We start from the raw sequence: 11027 nt of genomic DNA, 5'->3' as shown, positions 1-11027 counted from the left end.
AAGATACTTATGGAAGGTAATTCGTGAACCGAAATTTCGTTAACCGAGGCGTTCGTTAACCGAGGGATAACTGTACTAAAAAAAGTAAAATAATACAGTAATAAATCAATGTAACTCCGAGCTGTGCTAATGAGGTGATGAATCAGGTGTATGCTTATCTCTAATTGATCTGGGTTATCGCGGAATTATCATGGGACGCACGGGGCAGTGGCAGGTCCGCGAGAGCAACAGTGGTAACAGCGACTGCCAAGAGATGGCAGCACGGCTCATGGCTCCAGCATCCAGTGTTAGCATATGTTTCCCTGTGCTGTTTTGATTAGTGTTTGAAGACGGTTTCCTGCGTCTTGCTTGTTTATGGTGCAATTTTTTAAAATTTTACCTACCTTCCACCATGGCACCTGTGAACAAGAAGAGTGCTAAGGTTCCTCATCCAGCCAAGCAATGAAGACATGTGTATACTCTGTAGGAAAAGATAGATATAATAAAAAGGTAAGTGATGGTGCAATGTTCGCTGCAGTGGCACCGGAATATAGTGCCAATGAGTCGACCATACGGTCTGTGTATAAGGTTCACGCTGATGTGATGAAATCATTTAAGTAAAGCATCCTCAAGAACTGTAGGTCGTATCATCAGGGTTCAAAAGGACCAATTTCTGCAACTAATGAATAAGGGGGAATTTTTGTGGATGGATGATTGCTACAAGAAAAAGCTTCCTGTGAGGACAAAATGGCTGCACAGCAAAGCAAGCCACATCTACAATAGTTTGGTTGAATGTACCGATGTTACCAACAAGGATAAGCCTATTTTTCAAGCAAGCAGGGGCTGGCTGCAGAAATTTTATCAAGATACGCTGTACAACAAGGTGGTGTTTCGTGAAACTGCATGTGTCGATGCAGAGGCTGCTCGTCGGTACCCATAAGAGTTTCGTCAGGTCATACGGAAGGTGGATATTTACCTTGCCAAGTGTTTAACGCTGATGAAACAACTTTGTTTTGGAAGCGTATGCCCGACAGGACTTACCTTGCAAAGAAGAGGCAAGGATGTCAAGCTTCAAAGAATCGTGTCTCTTCTTTTCTGCGCCAACGCTGCAGGTGATTACAAGTGTAAACCCTTGCTAATACACTGCTCGGCTCGACCTTGTCCCTTCAAAAACATAAGCATGTTAACCCTACCTGTGCATTGGCGTGCTAATAAGAAGGACTGAATGACCAAAATTATTTTTGAGGAATGGTTTATGACTCAATTCCGTACAGAAAAGAGGAACTATCGTGCCAAGAAGAACATCGCCTTGAAAGTTATTCTTCTGTTAGATAACTGTACTGGCCACCCTACAAACCTTAATGATCTTCAAATTGAAATAAAAGTTATTTATCTACCTCCACAACTACATCACTGCTACAGCCTATGTATCAAGAATGTTATGTCTAAATTCAAGCTGTTCTATCTGGACGTAACCTTTAAGGCCATTCACAAGGCAATGGGTGGGGATGAGGAGCTCACGGTTCAACAGTACTTGAAGAATAAGTTCAACATTCTACATGGTGTCCAGTTTACTGGCAAGGCCTAGGCTGCTAGTGAAACATGTCTCTTGAATGAGAGGTGTATAAGCATCTCAAGGGGCACTACTCAGGCAAGTGTCCTTACTTGGAGCTGGCGGATGCTCGCCCCACAAGGGGTCACAGCTCAAGATTGAAGAAGCCGCAAGTCCAGAAAACTGTGAGGGCAAACTTTTTCAGTGTGAGAGTTGTGAACTCTTGGAACAATCTACCAGAAAGTGTTGTGACGGCACCAAGTGTGAGCTCTTTCAAGACAAGACTTGACCAACACTGGAGCGGGTTCAGGTGCATTCAGGAGCCGGTGCATGCTCAGTACTTGCCAACAGTGCATAACAGAGATGTGACCAATCGCCCAAGCAGCTAACAAGCCGATCTTTTGGTAAAGAGGATAAAAGAAAAGGAAAAGTAATCAAAGACGTGACCGATCGCCCAAGTGGCTAACGAGCCGATCAGTGGTGAAGAGGATAAAAGTAAAACTAAAAGAATGGTTGGCGGAAGCTTGTTGCCTGACACTGCACCTGACTTTGTTGGGTTTGAGTAGGATCATTTGACTCGGGGTTCTGAAAAGAGCAAGAGCACTACTTGGAGAGGGTTTAGAAGACCTACAATCTGCTGACATTATTAACCTTGTGGAAGCTGCTGAACAAGTATTACCTGTCAGCGACGTTCTTCAGTTACCGAATGATCCTGGATTAGAAGAAGGTTAGGGACATGTTGAGCCCAGCCCTGCATTAAGCATGTCAAACCTTGCAAAAATACTGTCCCTCCACCAGCAGTTAATTGATCACATAAATGAAGCCAACCCCAGCTTTGAGTGACGAGAGACTATAACTTCAAATTTAACAAGAGATTGCACCCTACAAGCAAATTTGAGAATGTCAGGCAACAACCAAGCAGCCAATGATCATGACTTTCTTCCGGAGCTTCTCTGCTTCACCAACATCAGTGCCATTACCTGCAACACCACAACAGGAAGAAGAACAAGAACCAACAACTGGTCCATGCATCAACCTTTACAGTAAGTGACAGTGACTGATCCAGCCAACCCACCTTCACCACCATCTCCAACCCCTAGTGAAGCTGACACCCATGCCTACGACAATGAAGCCACCTCCATGGATGTTGATGTACAGGGGTCCCCAGGTTACGAATGGGTTCTGTTCCTGAGGACATTCTTAAGTTGGATTTGTACGTAAGTCAGAACACATGCCATGTGGATCCCGTATTTACAGAACAATGTTTAAAAATCTCACTATGTCATAGGTAAAATAACTTAATTTATGAAAAAAAGAAGAAATAGAATGATAAAATACAGTAAATGAAAGTAAAAAATAAGTCAAGTAAATAAAATACTGTTAATTTCAAGTTTAACTTCGTTCGTATCACCGGGCGTTCGTAAGTCGGGGACCCCCTGTAGATGCAGGTTTCAGCCACGTGTAAATAAGCCAAGCACCACTCTGGACTACCCAGACCCAGTAAGCAGGTGCTTCAAAGACATGCCCATAAGTGTGATAATCACTTATTTGATTATTAAGTTACTGTTAGTGTACCTATGCATTTTGCGAAGTATATTTTGGTCAGGTAGGGTATGCTTTTTTGGGGTCGTGGGACAAAACTAATTTTTCCCATATGTTATGTGTTTTGATATGTACTATTTTGCTTATCATGGTAGTTTTCTGGAACGTAACCCCCGCGATTTTCGAGTATACATGTACAGTAATACCCCGCTTAACGCGGTTTCGCTTAGCGCGTTTTACCGTATACGTGGTGCCTCGCCAGAGCCGAGCTTTCACTTAACACGTGTTTTTTCCACGTATACGCGGCGAGTGTCCGGCTCGAGACGCTATTTTTAGATTCGCCCCACCTGCCTGCTCCCGCCTCCTCCCTCCTCCCTCCGCTTGGGCAAGCCGCGCTGTAAGGTTGCGCAGTGCATGTCTCTGTTGCGTTATCACTGACGTCATATGCCGTATCGGACTGTGATTGGCCATGCATCCCTACCCCCCTCTGCTGCTAGCTGTAATTGGCTTAAAGTATTATGACATGTCCACCCGGGGGAGGGAGGGAGGGAGGGAGGAAAGACGACGCTTGACCTAGCCGCGGCAGTTTCATCCCTCCAGGCCACTCCGTGTATACGTGAACCCATTGTTCTGTGAAATGGCTTCCGCCGGACCACCACCGCCACCAGAGAGAGACCTTTCCTTACCTGGACCCAGCCACCCTAAGCCCAAGAAGACACGCCGTGGTCTAAGCTACGAAGTGAAGTACCAGATCATTCAATTTTTGGAGAAAGGAACACGGCAAGTTGATCTCGCGCGCCAGCATGGCGTCAATGAATCTACTATTCGCACTATCAAGAAGGATGCAGCCAAGATCAAAGAGCACATGAAAATCACAATGTCTGCAGGTGCTTCAACGATCAGGTATTGCCAGAACAGGGTGCTGGCAAAAGTGGAAAATTTGCTGGTGAGTTATTTGATTCGTCAGGCGCAACGCAACATGGCGGTGGACACGCGCTCAGTGCAGGATTACGCACGTGAGCTATACGCAGCAGTGTCACGTAAGCTGGGAATTGCAGAGCCCAAACCCTTCAATGCTTCCTCTGGTTGGCTGCATAGGTTTAAGAAGAGGAACAAGATCACCAACATCAACATTGGTGGTGAGGAAGCGAGTGCTGACCGTGTGGCGGCTAGAGATTTTCCTCCGTTCTTACGTGAGATTATGGAGGAAGGACAGTACACCGACGACCAGGTGTTTAACATGGACGAATCTGGTCTTTTCTGGAAAAAGCTACCGTCCAAGACCTTCGTTGTAAAGAATGCCAGCAAGATTCGGGGCCGGAAGATGCAGAAGGAACACATCACCGTCCTGTTTACCACCAATGCCTCCGGTACCTGTAAACCAAAGTTATCGGTGATTCACACAGCCCGCAAGCCGCACGCCTACAAGAATATGGACATGAACAAGCTTAATGTCCACTGGCTAACCGCACGTAAGGCGTGGATGTCCTCTTCTCTGTCCCTCTTCTGGTTTGACGACTGTTTTGTTCCTGACGTGAAGAAATTATGCGAGCAACAGAATGTTCCATTCAACATTTTGTTGCTCCTTGACAACGCACCTGGACACTCGCCCCTACTTATGGATCGTCACCCCAACGTAAAAGTGGTCTTCCTTCCTCCCAACACTACGTCATTAATCCAGCCCATGGACCAGGAGTTGATCTGCAATGTGAAAGCTGCGTACTCTGCAAAGAAGTTCAAGCTCCTGAACGACTCTACCAACACCAAGGATGAGTTACGTAAGCTGGGTGACACCAACAGCGAGAGTAAAAGCGACGAGGACAAGGAACAAGAGGTGGCGACTCAAGAAGTTCTCGTCAAATAATTTTGGAAGAAGTTTAACGTCAAACAAGCTGTAGACTTCTTGGTGGAGGCATGGGATCAGCTGTCTATTGCTACTATTCGTCACGCATGGAGACATGTGTTGCATGGCATACCAGGTGAGAGGAGGAGTGAACCTGTGACTGGTGAGGTTCAGACTGTTGCAGTAGCAGTGGACCTTGCCAGAGAAGCTGCGCTCAATATTACAGCTGAAGGCTTCTCCTAGACTGTAGATATATGAGACAAATATGGCTGTAATATGTAACTCTGTACTATTTACCATTATTGATTCAGGTCTCTGTATTATATGTATTATAATCATACTCCCTTTTGTCACAAGTGATAGTTCAGACTTTGGGCACATGCGCGCTGTACGCGCATGCGCAGATAGAGATACCCAGAGAGATTCCAAGACAGGACGCTGTTCCCCCTGTCTTAACTCCTTTTGTGTGTTTGTCCCAGAAATAGCACTTACGAACTTGACATCAGTGTGTTTCCTTTACCCCTGATTATAAGGGTCACCTGAGTCTCCCACATGGCGCAGTGTTTAGCTGAGACATCACATTATTCAGAATTGGAGTGGACACAGAATCTCTCTCGGAGCCGCCATCTTGTCAACTTCCCTTGTCGAGTGGATCTCGGCGCGTACCTCAACACGATATTCCTGGATTTACAGTGCAGTGTTGTGAAGTGCTTTTTCAGTGTTGTGTGTGCCCTTTAGTGTCTTTAAAGTGTTTCCCCGTGTTCCTGCACTTTTTACAAAAGAGGGGAGCCTTTTTAAGACCTATGGGAGAGCTCAAGTTTTGACATCCACCCCCGTTCATGTCTCGACCGGCACTGAGCTTCGCGCTCGCCAGCCTGCCCCGAGTACACGCACGAACGAACGCACACACACACACTCAAAGACGCTCGCAGATATCTTCCATTTAAAGACGATTGCTTTTCTGCTCGCTTATTAATTTCAGTAATTGTGAGAGAAATAAACCAGGCCATATGGAAGATCAGGAATTTATTGGGTTTTCTTCAGATACCCAACAAGCCCAACTTCAGACGGATGTCGGTGCAGTAAGTGGACTCCAAGTGGATCGGAAAGTGGATCAAGCGGCACCACCCACCTTTAGCCCCCACTACACACGTCCGCAATCTGCCACAGGTGTCGACTTCCTTCATTTAATTCAGTTTTTGGAAGAAAACCGACGACAAGACGACATCAGGAGGCGACAGGAAGACGATGAACGAAGACGTGAAGAGAATCACAGACGTCAACAAGAAAATGCCAGATTCAGTGCCATTATCGAGTTGTTGGCACCTGTTACCCTTCAAGCAGCTACTACACCTGCCTCTTCGTCCACAGGTGCACCTGCAGGGTCCTCTTCAACTTCTTTGCCCCCCCCACAGAAAGCACTCGCTCAGAATCCACCGCCACTCCAAGCTGATACCTCGTTCCAGGTATTCCGTGAATGGCGTCGGAGGTGGGACGATTATTCGATGATGGTCGATTTATCGAGGTTGCCTTGGGAGAAACAGCTGATCCAGATGAGGATGTGTCTCACCCTAGAGACGCAACGTATCCTGGAGCACACCCTGCAAATTCCCCACGACACAGACAAGACTGTGAAGGACGTCTTGGATGCTTTACAGACGCATATCAAGGGTCTCCGCAACGAAGCTCTGCGTAGGAGAGAACTTCTCAGTTGTAAGCAGCTGGAGGGTGAGTCGTTTGCCGATTTTTCCGTACGACTCAGACGCATCGCTGAGGAGGTTGACGTTTGTCCTGGGAACTCGTCGACTTGTGAGGAAACACAGCTGAAGATGATTATCCTCATGGGCGTGCGGGACGAAGAGCTAATTCAGAAGCTTATCTCCCTCGACACTGCCTCTTCTCTACAGGATGTTGTCACCACCTGCCGCTCTTACGAAGCCACCAGAAGTGCGACTTCTGCCATTCGTGCTCCATCTAACCAGCTGTGTGCCATCTCTGCATATAAGAAGAACAAAGGACGTGACCGGACTTGTGCCTCACATCCGACTTCAGCCTCACATCCGACTTCAGCTTCTCATCAATCTTCAGCATCACTTCAGACTTCGACGCCAGGTCATTCCTGCCAGTATTGTGCTCGTCGGCATGGTTCTGAATGCCCTGCTGCTGACAGCACCTGCAATAACTGTGGCCGTCGTGGTCATTGGGCTAGGACACTGAAGTGCCCTGCCAACAACGTTCAGTGCCGCTCCTGTAGCCGCATTGGACACTATGACAAATGCTGTCAGTCACAGAAGAAGAATAATACTACTTGCAAGTCTCAGGCGGCGAAGAACAAGCGCTGTCGTCGCGTGGGATCCTCTTCTTCCCCTGTCAGCAAGACACCTCAGCCCATCTGTGTTCACCTGTCATACGGCGACATTACATCCCATATCCAGATGCTTCCTGATACAGGTGCGGACGTCACAGTCATCGGCACAAGACACCTCGACATTCTGGGGATCCCTACGAGCAGCTTGCAACCACCGTCAACTTCTACAACGCTCACCGCAGACGGTTCTACAATGGCACCTGCTCTGGGTACATTTCAGGCTACCCTCACCCTAGGTAAGCAGTCATGTTCTGCCAGGATTCAGGTCCACAAAGGTGTTCAGATGCCACTACTGTCTTATGGCCACTGTCAGGAGTTGGCCATAATATCTTCAGACTTCCCTAAGCCAATTTTGGAAGTAAAACATGTCAACAGGTGCAAGGAGCTGCCCCTCCCACCCAATACGTCACCTTCTGCAGCCAGGGAGTTCTTCCTACTGCAATTCAAGGACGTGCTGGTTTCCAAGGAGGACCTCAAGACGGCTCCACTCAAGCCAATGGCTGGCTCCCCCATGAGAATACACCTGAAGGATGACGCAGTACCTTTCGCCATCCACATACCGAGACAGATACCCTTCGCTTTCCAGAGCCAAGTTAAGAAGGAACTCGACTCTATGGTAGCCCAGGGGATCATTAAGCCTGCTGGTGACGACCCCTCGGATTGGTGTCACCCCATGGTAGCAGTCGCCAAGAACATTACTGGAGTTCGTATCACCGTCGACCTCACCAAGCTGAATAGCCAAGTTTCCCGCCCGACCCACCCTTCACCGACACCCTTCACCGCTATACGCAGTGTGGACCCGAAGGCAAGGTACTTTACTACAGCAGATGCCTTATGTGGGTACTGGCAGATGGAACTTGCGGAAGAAGATCAGCACCTCACGACGTTCATCACACCGTACGGCCGATTTCAGCACTGCAGAGGACCTATGAGTTTCGCGGCTACTGGCGATGCTTTTTGCCTCCGTGGTGACATGGCCCTTCGGGGTGTGGCGAACTGTGTCAAGGTCATCGACGACGTGCTCCTATATGACGAGGATTACTCCACGCATCTTGAGCGTATTCACCAGATGCTCACCAGGTGCCGCAAGTACGGGATCACCCTCAACAAGGATAAGTTTGTGGTCGCCGCACCTAGTGTGAACTTCTGTGGGTACACCCTCTCAGGCAAGGGCATCTCGGCTGATCCTGGAAAGGTCAGCGCGATCCGGGACTTCCCAACTCCTGCCAACCTGACCGACCTCCGCTCGTTCATGGGCCTGGTAAACCAGTTGGCTGAGTTCACCCCCGACATCGCCGCTGCAGCACAGCCCCTACGCCCCCTGATGAGCCCCAAGAGAACGTTCACCTGGACAGCTGACCATGATGAGGCATTCCGTCGCGTCAAGACAGCTCTCCTTAGCCCACCTGTTCTCGCTTCCTTCGACCCGGCCCTGCCATTTGTCCTCCAGACTGATGCCTCTCGCCTCTACGGGATTGGATACGCTCTGCTACAGGACCACGGCAATGGACGCCTTCGTCTGGTTCAGTGTGGCTCTCGGTTTCTCACTGACGCCGAGACTCGCTACGCCACCATCGAACTGGAGCTGTTAGCCGCCGTCTGGGCCATGTCCAAATGTAGGTTGTATCTGATCGGCCTACAACATTTCAACCTCATGACGGATCATCGGCCACTCATCCCGATCCTGAACCACTACTCCTTGGATGCGGTCGAGAATCCCCGCCTCCAACGCCTTAAGGAGAAGATCTCGCCCTACCTCTTCACAGCTGTGTGGCGTGCTGGCAAGCTGCTTTGCATCCCTGATGCTTTGTCACGAGCCCCAGTCAGCCACCCCACACCAGAGGACGAGATCGCATGTGCTGATGCTACTGCACACCTCAGGACTGTAGTGACCGTGAACGCCGTCATCTCAGAAGAGTCTCCACCGCAGGACGCCGACAGGACTCTTCAGGAACTCCGAGCCGCGGCAAGAGCGGACCCTTCGTACATCCGTCTACTGAACTGCGTGACCTCGGGATTTCCCTCCAACCGGTACGACTTACACAGCTCTTTACTCCCATACTGGAAGATGCGGGACGACCTCTATGCTGATGGCGACCTCGTCTTGTATGGAGCAAGAGTTGTGGTTCCTGCTGCCCTCCGCCGCCGCACCCTAGCCCACCTGCACGACAGCCACAGGGGTGTGGAAGCTACAAAGCGCCGGGCGAGACAAGCTGTTTTTTGGCCAGGCATCGACTCCGACATCGCTAGTTCCGTTCAAGTCTGCGAGCCATGCCAGGTGCTGCAGCCTAGTCAGCAGCAGGAACCCCTCATGAACAACGACAACCCTACGAGGCCCTTTGAGTCCGTCTCTGCGGATTTCTTCGTTGTGGCGGGAAAGTCCTTTCTCGTCATCGCCGACCGGCTCTCAGGGTTGGCCTGTTGTCGTTCCCTGCGGAGGCAACACTACTGCCTCTCATACAGTACGTATGTTCTGTCGCTACTTCCGGGAAGTTGGTGTCCCTCTCCGCCTGAGGACTGACGGCGGGCCCCAGTTCACCAGCAACGACTTCCGGGACTGCATGGAGCGATGGGGAGTTTATCATGTGGTGTCCTCGCCACATTATCCCCAGTCCAATGGACATGCCGAGGCTGCCGTAAAGTCCGTCAAGCATCTTATCCTCAAGACGGCACCCTCAGGCAACATTGACTGTGAGAAGTTTGACCGGGGTTTATTAGAATTGCGGAATACCCCCAACTTCACAGGTCGCTCCCCGGCACAGATGTTATACGGCCACCCACTACGGTCATGTGTCCCTGCCCATCCTGAGTCCTTCTCGAGGGAGTGGCAGGCCAAGACCGAGGACTGCGATCGTCGTGCAGCCGCCCGTGCTGACCAGGTAAAGGCACAGTACGATCAGCACGCCCGATCCCTTTCCAGGTTGAGTATCGGGCAAACAGTTCGGGTTCAAGACCCGATGTCTCACCGCTGGGACAAGGTCGGGGTTGTCATGGGCTGCGGCAAGACCAGGGATTACGAGGTCCGTCTTCCTAGTGGTCGGGTATGGTGGCGGAATCGCCGCTTCCTTCGTTCAGTACCGTCCCCTAGTGGTGAACCCCTCCCCCACATCCCTGTGAACCCTTGCTTGGACGAGAAAAGTAAGTCCTCATTCAGTGACCCCCCAGTTTTCCCACGTCACTCTCAAAGGCTCCTGGAAAAAAGAGTCCGCTCGAGATTGCACTACGAGCGTGAGGGGGAGGGAGGTGTAGATATATGAGACAAATATGGCTGTAATATGTAACTCAGTACTATTTACCATTATTGATTCAGGTCTCTGTATTATATGTATTATAATCATACTCCCTTTTGTCACAAGTGATAGTTCAGACTTTGGGCACATGCGCGCTGTACGCGCATGTGCAGATAGAGATACCCAGAGAGATTCCAAGACAGGACGCTGTTCCCCCTGTCTTAACTCCTTTTGTGTGTTTGTCCCAGAAATAGAACTTACGAACTTGACATCAGTGTGTTTCCTTTACCCCTGATTATAAGGGTCACCTGAGTCTCCCACAGAGACCATCAACGAAGACATCCTGGAGGTGATCAGAGATCCTGAAGTGACTGCCGACGAGATGTTGGAAGAAGATCACGTCAGTGAAGAGGAGGAAGAAGGTGCGTCATTCTCCGAAGAACACAGTTTAAGTCATAGTGATATTAAGTGTGCCATGGAGTGTGCAGAGAAAATTAAGTCCGTCCTTTCCCG

Source organism: Homarus americanus, unplaced genomic scaffold (assembly GCF_018991925.1).
Source record: "Homarus americanus isolate GMGI-L3 unplaced genomic scaffold, GMGI_Hamer_2.0 scaffold36734, whole genome shotgun sequence".
In the NCBI taxonomy this organism is placed as follows: domain Eukaryota; kingdom Metazoa; phylum Arthropoda; class Malacostraca; order Decapoda; family Nephropidae; genus Homarus; species Homarus americanus.
This window is presented reverse-complemented; position numbering follows the sequence as displayed.